General features: G+C 35.3%; 3 long non-coding RNA genes across 3 annotated transcripts; 2 read left to right on the top strand and 1 right to left on the bottom strand.

Moving 5' to 3' along the window:
* Nucleotides 1-10250: 10250 nt before the first annotated feature.
* On the bottom strand, nucleotides 10251-11499 carry LOC137572353 (uncharacterized). Its single transcript, XR_011031629.1, has 2 exons — nucleotides 11188-11499; nucleotides 10251-11011 (listed from the first exon to the last, which is right to left on the bottom strand). It is a non-coding gene; the product is annotated as an uncharacterized lncRNA (long non-coding RNA).
* Nucleotides 11500-15067: 3568 nt separating this feature from the next.
* On the top strand, nucleotides 15068-16225 carry LOC137572352 (uncharacterized). The gene is made up of 2 exons (XR_011031628.1): nucleotides 15068-15400; nucleotides 15461-16225. It is a non-coding gene; the product is annotated as an uncharacterized lncRNA (long non-coding RNA).
* A 2118-nt stretch (nucleotides 16226-18343) lies between these two features.
* LOC137572351 (uncharacterized) lies at nucleotides 18344-19596 on the top strand. Its single transcript, XR_011031627.1, has 2 exons — nucleotides 18344-18655; nucleotides 18832-19596. It is a non-coding gene; the product is annotated as an uncharacterized lncRNA (long non-coding RNA).
* The last annotated feature ends 189 nt before the right edge of the window (nucleotides 19597-19785 follow it).

Below are 19785 nucleotides of genomic sequence, written 5' to 3'. Positions count from 1 at the left end.
AAGAGTTTCTTTTAGTTCCCGAACAGAAACTAGGCTAAAAAAAACGATAGGCTAAGAATAAGCCCAACAGCACGGGCTGTAAGTTGAGAGAAAATTCTACAAATAAAAGCATTAAATGCTAATAATAAATAGTAAAAGTTAAAAACTAATTACTTTACTCGACAAGTAAATAAATATTTCTAAAATTTTTAGTTTATTTTTGTTTTGTTTTCAAGTCAAACGAAACGACTTTTGCAAGTTAATTTGCCAGTTCACCACTGACCTATCCCACTAAGAAGTCTGTGACTAACGCACTTGCCTATATGCAAACTGGGTAGACAAGCACACACAGAGACGAAACGACACTGAGACAGACCAACAGCCCAGATAGACAGACAAATGTACAAGCTCGTATATCACACTTTGAGTACGCAAGAGTTTTAGTTTTCTAGCTCAACTAAAGTCAAAAAGTGTGTCTTTGCATACCAACAAAGAGACGATTTTGGTTTTAATGGAGAAAGTTGGCATGTGTGTGTGTGTGTTTAGGCCACATTGTGCCTGTTGTATGTGGTGGTTGTACATAGTTGTTGCCAGCCTTAGTTGTAACAAACTCTTCCGACTGATAAGAGAGTTTTCAGTTTCAGTTTGTTGCTTTTGTCTTTTGTTTTGTTTTTTCTTCTTCTTTTTGTCATTACCAATTACTAGACTCATTGTTGTTGTTGTTGCTGCTGTAAAAATGTTGTAATTTAAATTTGTATTGGCTCATTTGCTGCTTCAACTAATTGTCCAAGAGTCGAACTGTCGAACCAATTGTCTCGAATCTCTCTTCACCTCACTTAAGTAGCTCTCATTTTTTGGTTTTTTGTTGTGGGTTATGCAATATTGGTTCGTTTTTTTTTTGAGTTGCACTTGTAAATACAAATTAATGGGGCATGTTGATGGGGGGCACTGCAGAAAGGCACTTTTAGGCTCTTCAAATATTTCATTTATTTTATTGCCAAAAATGGAGGGAAAAAAACCTTCAGTCGAAATAAAAACACTTGTGAATGCGGCTCAAAGACATTTTTTATATATATTTATATATATTTTTTTGGGACATCATCTGTGCAACATTCCATAGTTAAATAATTAATACCCAAGCCAGTTGCACCCCCAGCCCCCTTCCTCTCTCTTTAACAGTCTGGCATATATGGCCATTAATCTTGGATTTATTCAGCATTTTTACAGCAATCTTGGCCAGTTAATGGCAACTTGTTTTAGTAGTGGCAATTTGAACTTTTCTGACAAAAAATTTGTTGGCGAATCTTTTTTTTTTATCAAAGACTGTAAAAATGAACAGGTGTCGACTCTAGGTGATTGCTAATTTTTTGAAAAAAACAAAAAAACTAAACAAAATGTTATGTAAACTTTAATATCCTGAGGCTGTTGCCCATTGAGTAATTCTTTAAAAGGCAACCAGTTTGGCTTCTCCTTAAGATGCATTTGATGAGATTTCATTTAAGTTCTCTATATTGATATTAGAGAAATCAATCGATCGATATGTGACTCTCTGGAGAAATCTGTAGGCTTGAGTGCAATTGAGTTGGTTGCTGGAACTGTGTAAGTATTTAGAACACGAGACGAGTTTTGCCTCCTCATCTCTGGCCCGCTGACGAGTCTGACTAGCTGATGATGACAGTAATTATACAGAAGACGGATTTGCCAACAAAACAACCAGAAGAGGCGAAAAGAAAGAAAAGAAAATTGAGAATTTTCAATTCAAATTGTGTGAAATTTCCCCTCACTCCGCCTGGATAATTGTCCGATTTATTTTGTAATAACCTAAGCATACCTAAAGCAGGATGCTGAAGAAAAAAAGCCCAATACAAAAAGTCACTTGAAATTGTTAAGAAAGTTGGCATTGCGGATGCAATGCCTGAGTTGAGGTTTTTAATTGCCTGGTCTGGTCTTCGAGTTGGTCTGGTCCGTTGTTGGTTTTCTTTCCAGAAGCTGGTAAACAAAGTCAAACTGGACAGAGTGTGCGTAAGTGTGTGTGTGTGTATGTATGTTGGAGTCTTCAATGTAGAAGAAGAAAGTCTGAAGTCAAGTTTTTTCTGCAACAGACACGGCTAAAGGAGCTTGACAAGGTGCGTTACTTTTACTGGACACCAGCAGGCATCAGCAATCAGACATCAGGTTTCAGAAAGGGGCCTGTTTTCTCAACAACCAACAACAACATCAGCAACAACAATAAGCCAAAAACAAAAAAAAAACTAAAATAACAATAACAATGAACATCAACAAGTAACCAACGCCGCTGCCGCCGCCACCTGTCGCAAAATGATAGTGAAAATGTTTTCAAATGGATTTATCTTGATTTTTTGGTCATGACATAAAAATATATGTTTATTTATATGTACATTCCATTGCACATACGCATACATACATACATATATAAATAAATATTGACAATTGTGCAAAGAGCTGGGAGATGTCTCTGCTCAGCTGTTTTGACCACTTCACTTTCATCTCTGGCTTCTGGCAGAAGACGTTAATAAATCGTTTATACACCATTAAACGAAAGACTCGAAATAACATTCCCTCTCGACCCCTAACATTTTGCATTTACATAACTAAAAGTTTAATTTTTAATTCCTGGAAAGACTTATAACTTGATAAGCTCTTGAGCCAATATCCACTCATTTGATTTCTGTTTCGACTTGCATAGGCTCAGTTTTTGTCATTCAATTGATGAAATATTTATCTTATTAGCAACTAATTTAAATTATTTTCAAAAACAAAAGAAGCTTTAATGGCCTTTTAATATATGAAAGACCACAAGCCTTTATTGTCATGGCTATAAACTCTTTTATGTTTAACATATAATATTTATAACTAATCATTAAATAACTAATATTCATTAATGACCATAATCATTTGTTGAGTTTAACAAGGGGAACTTTAGATATGCGAATCACCGATTTGAATGAATTTTAGATATTTTAGATTGGCATACCTAAAGTTCCCCTTGTAAGTGGGAAACAAACAATTATATAATATCATAAGATAAGATATTAATAGTTATTCACATAAAGTCATCTTGTTCAAAAGAAATGAAAGGGAAATGTCTTCTGATGTAAGGTAAATTAAAGTATTTTATACCAAAACTAACAAGTTTAATTTAAATGTTTCTTTTTAATTACTTTCAATGTACTAATTCATTTAAAAATAAAGAAATTGAAGGGTCAAATTAGGACCTTTTTGTGAAGGATGTAACATTTCATTTAGCATTTCATTTTAGTTGTCATTCTATACGAATCTCTTCTTGAATCATTTTCGAAACCATTTGAAATCTTCATTAGTATTATTATTATTATTATTATAAGTATAGGATATAGTTTTAAACTATCAACCTAACTATATTTTACAAGCACTGGCAACTAAGGCCTTCGGCTTAGACGAAAACTACATCCATACACTAGCCTGGGATTCGAACCCGGATCCTCGTTGTTCAGTTGCTCAAATGACTGGGTCACTTAGACAACTCGTCTACCGAGGACTGCTGAAATCTTCATAAACGAGCTTTTTATTCTAAATACAGAGTCATTTGACTCTTTTTGAATAAATTAGATCTTATTCCTTGTTTTAATCAGTTTCGACTCCTTTTAGTGTCATAATTTTTTGTCATAATCCTTTATATAAAACAGATTTCTAGCATATGAAAGAGTATTTGCTTAAAGTATTAAAATAATCTGCTTTTTTTTTTAAATTGGCCTCAATGTATCATAATTGAATAAAATTTTTGAAACATGGTGATTTCGGATAAAACAATCTTCCAAATGGTTGATGGTTGGGAAAGAAATAATATATGAGAATATATAGTCAAAAGATATTTTTCACATAATAGAAAAAGAAAAGCAGAAAATATTTATAGTCTGCTAATTAAAATAATATAATCTAAAAAAAAGTAACTTCTTTATTTCTAATTTCTTTCTTTCTTTGTCTCTTTCTTTCTATCTTTGTTGTGCCCTTAAGCATTACTTTTTAATTGGCATTAAAAAAAAGTAGTGAACTTTTTTTGAAATTAAATAAAAAGTTGATTTCGTCATTACTCTTTTAATTAGTGGACTAAAATTTATTCATTACATAATTAAGAACGACTTGGCTTAATGCCCGAATGGTCACATATTTTGTAGTTTAAAATAACTTGAAAATGTTTAAATATCACAATCTATTCAACCCCAAAAATATGATAAAAACTATATTATCGATTCAGGGTAGAAGAAATCTCAAAAAACATAAGCTTTTCTTTCAAAAAGGACATTCATAGATGAACTGATTGACTTCAAGTAAATAGTTTATCATATTCAGATCTTAACTTCAAAATCGCTTTAGTCTTGGAATTAATTTTGAACAATTATGGAAATTTTGTCACATTTTTTAATAAATAAAAATAATTATTAAGAAAAAGCATTAGAGATTAAAACAAGGTCAGCTAATCTTCTGTTAGATGTTATTGTTAATATTTTTAAGGATCAGCAATTCCAATTTTAAAATTTTCCTTTGTTTTGGCCTACAAAAAATTGGCAATTCACAACATATGTCTATCCATATTTGAGCCTTTCATCCCACAACCCACCACCCACTAACCCAAAGACCCACACACCGCACACACACACACACACACACAAGAAGGCCATACAAAACAGAGGCAAATGACATGCATTCAAGCAGAAGATTGCGCAATATGCGATTTTTATGTATTTTAGTGTTTTTAGAAGGCACCGTGCAAATAGGTGGAAAAATCTAATTTTCCAAAAAGTCATGCAAATTTTCATATGCCAAAATGTCATGCTGTGGTCATAATGGTGCGGGAGGTTGAGTGGGCGGTAGTGGAATGTGGGTGCTGTTGTTGGTAGCAATTTTGGAGGTCGTTAAACATTTATGACTAAGCCATTCAAAGATAAGGCCCAGTAAATAAAGCAAACATTTGACCTCAAAAGCAAAACAAATGAGTCTTAAGTACTCACTGACAATTGTTTATAATTATAATTTTGCATTTGTTGTTGTTGGCATTTGTTGTTGCTGTCTTGGGTTGTTTGGTAGCAAAATGCAGACATTTAATATGTAGGTAATTTTAATGCAACTGCTGACAACAACAACACAAAATATCAAAGAAGTTAAATTCGGCTATGCCGAAGTTTATATACCCTTGCAGTCCTTGACAATAATAATTTCACATGTTCAAAATTTCTTTTCTGCAACTCAATTCATTAATATACAAACAAAACAATTTTACTCTTCATACTATGTACAATTTGTTCTTCTTCTTCCCTCATTCCCTAAGCAAAGCAACGCACGCATACACATACAGTTTATGTAGCGTTGCGTCTGTGTGTGTATGCATGTGCTCTGTTAACAGATGGTGACGTAGTAGGCAGCAAGCAGAGCTGCCGGCAGCGATTGAACCGATTTATATAGACTGTAACTTGTGTTCTATTTATCCGATCAGGGTCAAATTTTGGGATCTGAGATTTTATATCAAATTCTATTATATTGGTAAATTTCATGGGGATACTCCAATTTTTGCAAAAATTTTTGTTCCAGAGCTATATGATATAGTAGTCCGATCCCAAAGATTTTCATACTTTATCTCACCCGGGTAAAAAAAAGCTCCCAAAAAAATTTCATCCCGATAGCTCTTAAGATGGCTGAGTAAAACGCGTACGCACCGACGGACAGACGGACAGACGGACATGGCTATATCGACTTAGCTTCTCATGCTGATCAAGAATATATATACTTTATGGGGTCGGAAACGTCTCCTTCTGTGCGTTACAAACATCTGACCAATTTTATAATACCCTCTGCAAGGGTATAAAAACGAGATCTCAAGTTGAAGATGAATGCGATTCGTGAAATTCCAATGAAGAAATCACAAGTCACGATTCCCCATTCTCTCCATATGAGCCGCTAGCTCCAGTGGCTCCTTGTCCCCTTCCCTCTGCCAACCATTCAAACAAAATTGCAAGGCTGCTGCCAATTGACACTAAGAAAATCTGTCTCCCTTCCTCTCGTTCCACTGTTGTGGTATGTGGGAAAGTATGTCCAAATTGCAACATCTTCTTGTCTTCTGTCACTCTTTGCGGGAAAGTTGTGGGCGTGTCTGAGCCCCATTGAGACGCATAATCTGTGATTCTGTTTCGATCACACCAAATTGTTTTTTTTTTTTTTAGAGTTTTGTAACTTTTGCGAGTCGCAAAGTCATCCTCATTATGGGTTTTTGTTTCGTATTGTAAACAATTAAAAGACATCATTTTTTTAATGATCTAAGGTTGTCGTTCGAAAGTAAATGTAAATTGTTATGCCATGGCATAAATAGGAAACAAATATTTGCAATAAAACGAGTTTAAATTTGGTCTCAATTGCTTGACTCGGGCATCTTAGATAGCTGGGCTAAAAGTTCGACAAAAGTGGAGTGATTTCTGAAGCGTTTTTTAAGGAATTTTAGCTAAATGGTCTACAATAGAAAGGATAAACTGATATGATATAGGCAAATAACCATAAGTATGTGTTTATTAATAGACTAAAGGCCTCAAAACTATTGAATTTTTATTGTGTATTCATTTAAACCTAATCAAATATTTATTTTATCTAAAGAAATTTACATAAATGGCAAAAAATTTGAAAGGGATTGAAATGTATAACAGAAGAGCGAACAATATAATTCTATAATTCTACTTTCTAGTTAAAAAATTAATTACAAACAAATTTCTTAGCTCAACCTCAAAACTTGTGGCACTAGAAGTTTTCAATGTAGTTTTAAGATGTGAAGTATTACACTTATAGAATTAAAATTTGTCTAAATATATTCCTAGCATCAAATCTAAAGTAGTTAATCATAATTCCCTTACGCTATTGAATAATCGAACTTGTCTCAAAGGAAGTGTCAAATCAACCCAAAAATAAGCGATTAGGACCCCAAATGAATAATTTATGCTCCCTCCTCTCTCTCTCCCTTTGTGTTTCTTCCCCTGTCTGCCCCTTTCCCTGGCAGAAGGATGCGAAGTTGATGTTGTAGCACATTCACACAGTCACGAAGGACTGCAGCATCGTCCACAGGCTTGGTCAAAGCCAAATGAGTGCTGGTGCCATAAAATGAGGCAAAACCCTGACTACTAACCGCTTTAGATTAAGTACTAGACTAAGAATAGACAACTTCTTGTTTGGCTTTAAGAGAAGATTCAACAAACACATCAAACATATACAAAAACATTATTTTATCTATCTTTTGACCATATGTATGTAGTTCTTTGAGTTCATCTGACTTACTATATATGTATATGCACATATCTACTTAGGAATGTATCTGTATATCTCTTCTTGTGCAGTCTCTTAAATTCCATCCAAATTTGTATTTCCAATGCCTCAAATTATTACACAAATATCATTATTAGGATACAATTTTTTAAATAATAAATTGAGATAAAAGAAAACTTGAGTAATTGCTTCCAATTCCACTCAATAGCTGGCAATTTTATTTAGAAAAAAAATATATATATATTTATCGATCAAAAACATTTATGTTCTTAAACAAGAAAGTAATAACATGGCTAAAAACAAATTCTTTTGATTTAAGCGAGTAAAAATTCTCAAAATTTCCTAAAAATCCCTTAAGCACTTGAAAATGTCTATATTAAAGAATTTGCTAATTTTTCAATCAAAATAGTTTGTACTCGATGGCAAATAAGAAAATCTAAAGATCATTTGTTTAGCACATCTCTTAAGGGCTATTTTAACAAAAACTAGCACTTTTGCTATACTTCTAAACTAAAAAAAGGTAAGAAACCGAGTCAAAAGATCATACAACGAATTGGGATTGAAGTTTAGCTACAATTCGACATTAAACAAAGGCTTCTTAAAGGTATCTTTGTTAAAAACTATTTAGCTATATTCTTTTTTTAAGAAATTGCTTAAAAATTTGAATGTTGAACATTACAAAAGAAAAGCTTCAAAATAGAGAAACCTAACAACATTAATAATATTTTTTACACTGAATTCACAATTGTCCTAAGCCAATATTAAGCAGATTAAAAGAAAGTTAACCTGATCTAAGCTAAATAATAATTATTGATCACAGCACAAGTAAAGGAAAAGTTCTGTTTTGAGAAAAGTCTTTTATCCTTGCAGGATATTCACCTTGAGTTTTAAAACAAACGAAACACGAACTCGCTTCTTTTACACAAATAATTCAATTGGCAATTGAATTGTTTTATTTAGCTTTTCGTGTGTAAAGACAACCGCACGCAACGCTTCACTTTTACCAACTGAACGCACTGACGATCGGATCAGCCAGTTTATAGCTTGTCCCCAAATAACAAAAGCAACAACTACAACTACTTACAGTGGTTGCCGTTCGATGGAGGCTCCGCTCAAACCAAGTATGACTAGTTGTTGCCCACATGTGTGTGTCTGTGTTTGTTTGTTTCTTCTTTGGGGACGCCTCACGCAGTTTTGCTCTTTGGCCACAAGTTGTGGCCAGTTGCTAGCTTGTTGTTAATTGAGTTATGGCCAGGTGAATTGTTTATAAAAATAAAGAAAAACGAAAAATGAGAATTTGCAACTGTGTCAGTAAGTGAAGTTGGAAATGCATGCGAGAGACCAACATGTTGGCTTTACGACAAGTTCGTTGCTTCAGTCTTTCGTTTTGCTTCAATTTGTAAAAATTTTACAAAAAACTGACAAAAAATCATTAAGTCATTTAACAACCGTTATTGATTATTTGTTGCTTGTGTTTTTGATTTTATTTTAATTTGCCCCTCGTTTTGTTTATAATTTTTGCGGCCCACGGCCAATGAAATTTTTGAGTCCCAAGAGCAAATATTTAATTTTTGTTTATTTTTTTTTTTCCTGCCTTCGATACATTTATGTAAGTTATCCAACAAAGCATACAAAAACGGTGTCAATAAAATCAATTAGTTTCTTTTTTTCAATTTGCTTCCGGCATAATTTGCTCATCATCGTACGTCAAAAGGTGTAAAAGCAAAACCACCAGCAAAAAAAAAAAAATAATAATAATATATAAGTTAATAACTATATAGCTATGGATTGAATTACCCCCTCTCACACTCTCTCTTTTTCTCTTTTTTAGGCCTATTTGAGGTCGAGCAGAAGGCTTCACTTGATTATATTGATTAATTGATTTAGTTTTTTGAATCTTTCGTTCGTTTGCATTGAAACCATAATTAAAAAGTTGGTCAATATGGGCGGGTAAGTTATTTAATTAGAAAATTTATGATATTTATTTCAAATTATTGAGTGTAAACTATCAAGAGGGTTCCACCAAAGTCACATTTTTAGGCTTTTTCCTCTTTTTTTAGCATTCTCCTTCTAGTTTGCATGGAAATGTTGTATCTTAAAAGGCCAAAATAGACTCTAGATGCAAACAATAACGAACAGGATGAAATCCAAAATTTAAGAAGCCTTTGGAGGATTCTTTGTACAGAAATTATTTCGAAAAGTTGATTTTCACTTAAAGTTCGATTTGGGAAAAACTCAAAAATGGCTCATCCAAATGCTCAAAATATAATTAGTTGGATATACATATTAAAATGGCTATAAAAGAAAGATGCTACCTATTTTTTTATACCCTTGCATAAAGGTATTTAATTTTGGTCACAAGTGTGCAAAGCATAGAAGAAGCATCCATGACCATATAAAGTACATGCATAATATATTCTTAATCAGCAGACGAGACGAATTCATATATCAATGTCCGTGTGTCCGTCCTGTCGCGTGGAAAGAACTCGAATTCCTCCTACACCTGAAGAGCTACCGCGTTGAAATTTTGCATGTAGGCTTGTATATACTGGATTCAGCCGGATCAGACCACTATATCATAATATCTAATCAATAATGCAATAACTGGGCGTTTGTGTGCCAAAGTCTTAGTATGATGATGATCCATCTCTTAGGACTTTTCAACTATCAATTGGTTTTTATAGCTTAGGATTTAATATCCTATTTTTACCTATCGCCTAAAGTATAATATAACAACTCTATAAGGTTATGTGTGGTAGATGGATATATTTGGAAGTCCCACATAAACCAATGGCGGTCCGTAATGTTGTAGGATTTATAAATCAGCGAAGGCTCTTTTCTCTTAAGATGTACTTGTTTTAAGCCAGGTATTCTTAATGCCGATTAACCTAAATTAACTGCCTGAATTGCCTATGCGGTTCATTCCGAACACCCACTAAACCTCAAGTAATAAAAGTATTCCACCTGGTTGCTTAGCGTTTCAATTCTTTTATTTATGAAATCAAAACTCTTAGTGTCAATCTCCTTCATATCCTCAAATTAGATGTCATCCATATGAAGAAAGTGATTTCTTTACAACAACCACAAATTATGATCATATACAGAATTCTAGTTACTCCAGATGAGTTTTCATCGCACATGTGCAGAAAGATATTCCCGTTGACTTGCTCTAAAAAGGTACTCCTCCGGACCATTAACAATGTGCTCGTTGGTTTTACAAGTTCCTCCTGACTGAATCATCTGCTGGGGTCAACTTTGATGCCTCGGTTGAAAGTAAACACGCTCCACTCCACAATCATCAGTTGAGTTGCAATGCCAAGCAGACATCGACACAATTGTCCATCAAAATGACCATCTCGAAGACCAGTAACCCCACTGCTACAATGCACCTTAACGAAACACCATAGTTGGAGAAACGCTTGGGGCGCCACCAGTTTGGCACAAGTTGAACGTCAGGAGATAATCAATGAGGACAAACAAAAGACCTCAATGAGGTCAGATTGCACAAACTATGGAAGAAGTCATAGAAAACCGATTCCATTAATGTATCATTGCATTCGGCCAGCAACACGGTTGAACTAGTTTGATTAAATCCATAGACGATGCAGTGATCAATCCACCAACGCCCAGAAGGAATCACAGGACAACGCTTGGGCTATGAACTTCCACTCCACCGGAAAAGAAGATTTCCAAACCTTGTGGCGATACTGCTGATCCAGGAATAGTCGTGATCCTAACAATATTATCCGATGATGATAGTTCTTCATACAAATATAAGCAAATGTATTTATTTGCTTATATTAGTATGAAGAACTATCATTATCAGATAATATTGGTAGGATCACGACTATTCCTGGATCAGCAGTATCGCCACAAGGTTCCATCTGATGATGATGAAGGCAAATCTACAAATCGCTCCAAAGTGGTCAATGAAGAGGATGAAGCCAAACTAATGGAAGTTATGCACGAGTTGACTGCTTTAAGTCGAGTTAAGTTGTTTCACGTTTTATGCACAAGAGTCGGTTATTTTGTGTTTGCAAAGTTTTTCAAGTTTATAAATTTTGTGTTTACAGTTGTGTAGAGCAATGTTTTAATACTAATGTGTAAAAATTATTATTTTTTGTTTATTTTTTGTTCCAGAAAAACTAGTGTTGATGTTGATAAGATTCAGACTAAACTGAAATGAAAAGTCTCTCTCTCTCCGATGTAGAGAAAAATAAAGCGAACTGCCGAAGCAAGGCCTCCTTGATTGTTTTTTTTTTTTTAAATATTCAGTAGACTTAATTTAAGAGTAATCGAAATACTCAAGTGACATTTATTCCGATGATATTCCGATTTAAAGGCGGAAAATTTTAAAAATGTACAAAATTTGTATCAAGATTCATCGCTTTAAGATGTCGCTGAATGATTCGACATTAATGAAAACTTAATATTTATAAAATTGAAGCTCATTTACTTTATTTCAATATTTATAATTGACTTCAATTAAATCATACAATATTAAGTTATTGGATTTTCGATTTAACTCAACGAAGAACTGCTTTGTAAATCTTTGCCGCCTAATTGCAAAAAGGGTATATTAATTTTAGTCAGAAGAATAGAAGGAAGCATTTCCGACCATATAAAGTATATATATTCTTGATCAGCACGACGAGACGAGCCATGTCCGTCCGTCCGTCTGGATCAACGCAAACTCCTCCTAATTTCGTCCCTAACTCTGGCCTATCAGAACGTACGGGGACTAAAGTCTAAACTGTCTAGACTCTATGTAGATAGTATAGCCTTTGACTTTCATATTCTTGCCTTTACTGAGACTTGGCTGAAGCCTGATATTGCTGATGCTTCAATTTTCCCCTCAAAATATTTAATATATAGACATGATCGGACTATCCGTAATGGTGGTGGCGTTTTGATCGCTGTTGACTCGGCGTTCTCGTCTCAAATTGTCCAGTCCTCCAATCAGGAGATTGAATTTGTTTGTGTTAAAATTTCGTTTAATTCTTTTTCTGCCTATATTACTTGTTCGTATATTCCACCACAGTCCGACTTGGCAGTATACACTCACCATTTGGAAGCTATTCAACTTATATCCTCATATCTCTCTGACAAAGACTTGCTCGTTGTTCTGGGAGATTTTAATTTACCTGAGATTGCCTGGACCCTCTCATTTGATTCTTTATTACTGTTGCCCTCCTTGTCACATTGTTTCATAGATGATCTGCTTGAGTTGTCCCTAACTCAAATAAATCCTGTCCGGAATAGTCGTAACAGATCACTAGATCTGGTATTTGTGTTGGATTCTTCCAACAGCGATATTTCCAGGACTGATCCCTTAGTTATCCCCGAAGACAACTTTCATCCAACTTTGGATATAACCATTGACCTTCCTTTTCGTGTTATGTCTCAACATAATAACTCGATGCCTCCAACCCGATGTTTTCGAAAGACAAACTTTACTAAACTTAAAAAACTTTTGTTAACTAATGATTGGACATATCTGTATACTTGCACGGATATGGACTCGGCCATTTCTGTCTTCTATAAAACTCTTGAGTCGTTCTTTGATGTTTGTGTCCCGCGTGTGACTCTAGGATGGTCTGATAGACCTGCTTGGTTCTCACGTGAGTTATGTAACTTGAAGAACGTAAAATCGAGATGTTATAAAAGATTTAAAAAATCCGGTAAAGCATCGATCAAATTTTATGGTGCTGAATTCACAGTGCTATAAGGATTATCTTCAGCGATGTAAACTCAGGTTTTCTCGCGATCCTAAGCAATTTTATAAATTTGTAAATGTTAAACGTAAGACATCGGTGCACCCGTCTTACTTGTCTTTCGAAAACAATAAAGCTGACAATGATCAGGCAATTGCCGACATGTTTGCTGATTTTTTCAAAACAACTTATTGCTCTTCGATTTATCAAGCAAATCCTCCTTATCCTCATCACTTGCAATCGTCTAATTGCATTTTAGACCCTGTGTTTGATGAAAGTTCGGTTCTTAGCGTGCTCAGTTCCGTCAAACCAATATATGCACCTGGCCCTGATGGAATTCCAGGCTGCGTATTAAGGTTTTGCGCGGAGGCCCTATGTAAGCCAATACTTAAGTTGTTTACCACTGTCCGTCACATCTTCCGCCTTCCCGCCTATCTGGAAGGAATCATATATTATTCCTCTTCATAAAAAGGGGAAGAAGTCCGAAGCCTCCAATTATAGGGGTATTTCTAAATTGTCTGCCATACCCAAAGCATTTGAGAAAATAATAACATCTCAATTGCAGCATTTCTGTAGTTCAATCATTTCGTCATCCCAACATGGGTTTAAAAAACGTAGATCGACAACTACTAACCTATTAGAATTTACATCTCACTCAATCAAAGGGTTCAAGACTGCCGTGCAAACTGACGTCATTTATACTGACTTCAGCAAGGCCTTTGACTCCGTTAATCATACTCTGCTTCTATATAAATTAAACGCACTTGGCATCCCCAGCCTTTTGCTAGATTGGATTCTTCAATATCTTTCTAAGCGTACACAAAAGGTCCTCTTTAAGTCTTCATTTTCTAAGACCATCCAAGTGAACTCTGGGAGTTTCCTTTTTATAGACTTACATCTCGGTCTTATTTATAGGAATGTCAACTCAGTTTTAAAACATATCACTTAGCATACTTATTCGGATCTTAACGATCAAAACTGCCTTAGAGCTAGGTTTAGATACTTATCAATTATTATTAAGACCCTATTAATATTATCAATATTTAGGTGTTCTTATGGACCATAAATTAACTTTTAATCCTCATATTTCTGCTACAGTTAGTAAAGCTATGAATGTTCTTGGGTTTGTGAAACGATGGTCAAAAGAGTTTGACGATCCGTACACAACCAAAATTCTGTACACTTCTTTAATCCGTCCTATCTTAGACAACGGATCTTGCATATGGTCACCTCAATATGAGATGCACCAAAGTAAAATTGAATCTGTTCAAAAGCAATTTCTGCTTTTTGCTCTTCGCGGTCTAAATTGGGATTGCAATGTCAATTTGCCATCATACTCCAGTAGGCTTCTTTTAATCAATCTTCCTTCTTTAATTAATCGTAGACTAATGCTTGGTGCTATCTTTATTCATAAACTTTTAATAGGTGAAATAGACTCTCCTGAGCTATTGAACCAGTTAAACCTATCTGTACCCCGTAGACCTACTAGAAATTTTATTCCTCTATCCTTAAAACACTGTAGCTCCAACTATTCTTTGCATGAACCTTTTCGAGTCCTATGTTCTGATTACAATCTTCTGTATCCCGTAATTAGATCAGAAGCCTCTCTTTCCCTTGTGAAAACTTCTATTTTAGCACATTTAGCTCGTAATTAGCTGTAGTTAATCATATTTTTAATTGTTTGTCCGTTTTATTTGTATTTGTCCACGCGATCGTGCCGTCCGATATGCGGCTGCGCCCCACGGTCGGTCGGGCGGGAGGTGGACAGCGCTCTGCTTGGGCTCGCGCGAAACAGGCTATGTCCTGGTGTCGTATGGGCCACTTGAACGTACTTCGCATTGTACGCGTCAACGTCCAGACAATATAGACCGTAAGAGCTACAGAGCTGAAATTTGCATGTAGGCTTCTTTATACTGCAGGGGTATTATATCTCGGATTCAGCCGGATCGGACCACTATATCATATAGCTCCCAAAAATGACCACAGTGGACATTTTCGATTACTCTTAAATTAAGTCTACTGAATATTTGAAAAAAAACCATCAAGGAGGCCTTGCTTCGGCAGTTCGCTTTATTTTTCTCTACATCGGAGAGAGAGAGACTCTTTATTTCAGTTTATTCTGAATCTTATCAACATCAACACTAGTTTTTCTGGAACAAAAAATAAACAAAAAATAATAATTTTTACACATTAGTATTAAAACATTGCTCTACACAACTGTAAACACAAAATTTATAAACTTGAAAAACTTTGCAAACACAAAATAACCGACTCTTATGCATAAAACGTGAAACAACTTAACTCGACTTAAAGCAGTTAACTCGTGCATAACTTCCATTAGTTTGGCTTCATCCTCTTCATTGACCACTTTGGAGCGATTTGTAGATTTGCCTTCATCATCATCAGATGTATGTATTTATTTGCTTATATTTGTATGAAGAACTATAATCATCAGATAATATTGGTAGGATCACGACTATTCCTGGATCAGCAGTATCGCCACAAGGTTTGGAAATCTTCTTTTCCGGTGGAGTGGAAGTTCATAGCCCAAGCGTTGTCCTGTGATTCCTTCTGGGCGTTGGTGGATTGATCACTGCATCGTCTATGGATTTAATCAAACTAGTTCAACCGTGTTGCTGGCCGAATGCAATGATACATTAATGGAATCGGTTTTCTATGACTTCTTCCATAGTTTGTGCAATCTGACCTCATTGAGGTCTTTTGTTTGTCCTCATTGATTATCTCCTGACGTTCAACTTGTGCCAAACTGGTGGCGCCCCAAGCGTTTCTCCAACTATGGTGTTTCGTTAAGGTGCATTGTAGCAGTGGGGTTACTGGTCTTCGAGATGGTCATTTTGATGGACAATTGTGTCGATGTCTGCTTGGCATTGCAACTCAACTGATGATTGTGGAGTGGAGCGTGTTTACTTTCAACCGAGGCATCAAAGTTGACCCCAGCAGATGATTCAGTCAGGAGGAACTTGTAAAACCAACGAGCACATTGTTAATGGTCCGGAGGAGTACCTTTTTAGAGCAAGTCAACGGGAATATCTTTCTGCACACGTGCGATGAAAACTCATCTGGAGTAACTAGAATTCTGTATATGATCATAATTTGTGGTTGTTGTAAAGAAATCACTTTCTTCATATGGATGACATCTAATTTGAGGATATGAAGGAGCTTGACACTAAGAGTTTTGATTTCATAAATAAAAGAATTGAAACGCTAAGCAACCAGGTGGAATACTTTTATTACTTGAGGTTTAGTGGGTGTTCGGAATGAACCGCATAGGCAATTCAGGCAGTTAATTTAGGTTAATCGGCATTAAGAATACCTGGCTTAAAACAAGTACATCTTAAGAGAAAAGAGCCTTCGCTGATTTATAAATCCTACAACATTACGGACCGCCATTGGTTTATGTGGGACTTCCAAATATATCCATCTACCACACATAACCTTATAGAGTTGTTATATTATACTTTAGGCGATAGGTAAAAATAGGATATTAAATCCTAAGCTATAAAAACCAATTGATAGTTGAAAAGTCCTAAGAGATGGATCATCATCATACTAAGACTTTGGCACACAAACGCCCAGTTATTGCATTATTGATTAGATATTATGATATAGTGGTCTGATCCGGCTGAATCCAGTATATACAAGCCTACATGCAAAATTTCAACGCGGTAGCTCTTCAGGTGTAGGAGGAATTCGAGTTCTTTCCACGCGACAGGACGGACACACGGACATTGATATATGAATTCGTCTCGTCTGCTGATTAAGAATATATTATGCATGTACTTTATATGGTCATGGATGCTTCTTCTATGCTTTGCACACTTGTGACCAAAATTAAATACCTTTATGCAAGGGTATAAAAAAATAGGTAGCATCTTTCTTTTATAGCCATTTTAATATGTATATCCAACTAATTATATTTTGAGCATTTGGATGAGCCATTTTTGAGTTTTTCCCAAATCGAACTTTAAGTGAAAATCAACTTTTCGAAATAATTTCTGTACAAAGAATCCTCCAAAGGCTTCTTAAATTTTGGATTTCATCCTGTTCGTTATTGTTTGCATCTAGAGTCTATTTTGGCCTTTTAAGATACAACATTTCCATGCAAACTAGAAGGAGAATGCTAAAAAAAGAGGAAAAAGCCTAAAAATGTGACTTTGGTGGAACCCTCTTGATAGTTTACACTCAATAATTTGAAATAAATATCATAAATTTTCTAATTAAATAACTTACCCGCCCATATTGACCAACTTTTTAATTATGGTTTCAATGCAAACGAACGAAAGATTCAAAAAACTAAATCAATTAATCAATATAATCAAGTGAAGCCTTCTGCTCGACCTCAAATAGGCCTAAAAAAGAGAAAAAGAGAGAGTGTGAGAGGGGGTAATTCAATCCAGGCAATCTCAGGTAAATTAAAATCTCCCAGAACAACGAGCAAGTCTTTGTCAGAGAGATATGAGGATATAAGTTGAATAGCTTCCAAATGGTGAGTGTATACTGCCAAGTCGGACTGTGGTGGAATATACGAACAAGTAATATAGGCAGAAAAAGAATTAAACGAAATTTTAACACAAACAAATTCAATCTCCTGATTGGAGGACTGGACAATTTGAGACGAGAACGCCGAGTCAACAGCGATCAAAACGCCACCACCATTACGGATAGTCCGATCATGTCTATATATTAAATATTTTGAGGGGAAAATTGAAGCATCAGCAATATCAGGCTTCAGCCAAGTCTCAGTAAAGGCAAGAATATGAAAGTCAAAGGCTATACTATCTACATAGAGTCTAGACAGTTTAGACTTTAGTCCCCGTACGTTCTGATAGGCCAGAGTTAGGGACGAAATTAGGAGGAGTTTGCGTTGATCCAGACGGACGGACGGACATGGCTCGTCTCGTCGTGCTGATCAAGAATATATATACTTTATATGGTCGGAAATGCTTCCTTCTATTCTTCTGACTAAAATTAATATACCCTTTTTGCAATTAGGCGGCAAAGATTTACAAAGCAGTTCTTCGTTGAGTTAAATCGAAAATCCAATAACTTAATATTGTATGATTTAATTGAAGTCAATTATAAATATTGAAATAAAGTAAATGAGCTTCAATTTTATAAATATTAAGTTTTCATTAATGTCGAATCATTCAGCGACATCTTAAAGCGATGAATCTTGATACAAATTTTGTACATTTTTAAAATTTTCCGCCTTTAAATCGGAATATCATCGGAATAAATGTCACTTGAGTATTTCGATTACTCTTAAATTAAGTCTACTGAATATTTAAAAAAAAAAAAACAATCAAGGAGGCCTTGCTTCGGCAGTTCGCTTTATTTTTCTCTACATCGGAGAGAGAGAGACTTTTCATTTCAGTTTAGTCTGAATCTTATCAACATCAACACTAGTTTTTCTGGAACAAAAAATAAACAAAAAATAATAATTTTTACACATTAGTATTAAAACATTGCTCTACACAACTGTAAACACAAAATTTATAAACTTGAAAAACTTTGCAAACACAAAATAACCGACTCTTGTGCATAAAACGTGAAACAACTTAACTCGACTTAAAGCAGTCAACTCGTGCATAACTTCCATTAGTTTGGCTTCATCCTCTTCATTGACCACTTTGGAGCGATTTGTAGATTTGCCTTCATCATCATCAGATGGAACCTTGTGGCGATACTGCTGATCCAGGAATAGTCGTGATCCTACCAATATTATCTGATAATGATAGTTCTTCATACTAATATAAGCAAATAAATACATTTGCTTATATATGTATGAAGAACTATCATCATCGGATAATATTGGTAGGATCACGACTATTCCTGGATCAGCAGTATCGCCACAAGGTTTGGAAATCTTCTTTTCCGGTGGAGTGGAAGTTCATAGCCCAAGCGTTGTCCTGTGATTCCTTCTGGGCGTTGGTGGATTGATCACTGCATCGTCTATGGATTTAATCAAACTAGTTCAACCGTGTTGCTGGCCGAATGCAATGATACATTAATGGAATCGGTTTTCTATGACTTCTTCCATAGTTTGTGCAATCTGACCTCATTGAGGTCTTTTGTTTGTCCTCATTGATTATCTCCTGACGTTCAACTTGTGCCAAACTGGTGGCGCCCCAAGCGTTTCTCCAACTATGGTGTTTCGTTAAGGTGCATTGTAGCAGTGGGGTTACTGGTCTTCGAGATGGTCATTTTGATGGACAATTGTGTCGATGTCTGCTTGGCATTGCAACTCAACTGATGATTGTGGAGTGGAGCGTGTTTACTTTCAACCGAGGCATCAAAGTTGACCCCAGCAGATGATTCAGTCAGGAGGAACTTGTAAAACCAACGAGCACATTGTTAATGGTCCGGAGGAGTACCTTTTTAGAGCAAGTCAACGGGAATATCTTTCTGCACACGTGCGATGAAAACTCATCTGGAGTAACTAGAATTCTGTATATGATCATAATTTGTGGTTGTTGTAAAGAAATCACTTTCTTCATATGGATGACATCTAATTTGAGGATATGAAGGAGCTTGACACTAAGAGTTTTGATTTCATAAATAAAAGAATTGAAACGCTAAGCAACCAGGTGGAATACTTTTATTACTTGAGGTTTAGTGGGTGTTCGGAATGAACCGCATAGGCAATTCAGGCAGTTAATTTAGGTTAATCGGCATTAAGTAAATACCTGGCCGCTTAAAACAAGTACATCTTAAGAGAAAAGAGCCTTCGCTGATTTATAAATCCTACAACATTACGGACCGCCATTGGTTT

This window comes from Drosophila tropicalis, unplaced genomic scaffold (assembly GCF_018151085.1).
Source record: "Drosophila tropicalis isolate 14030-0801.00 unplaced genomic scaffold, ASM1815108v1 contig_30, whole genome shotgun sequence".
Taxonomy (NCBI): Eukaryota; Metazoa; Arthropoda; class Insecta; order Diptera; family Drosophilidae; genus Drosophila; species Drosophila tropicalis.
This window is presented reverse-complemented; position numbering and strand designations above follow the sequence as displayed.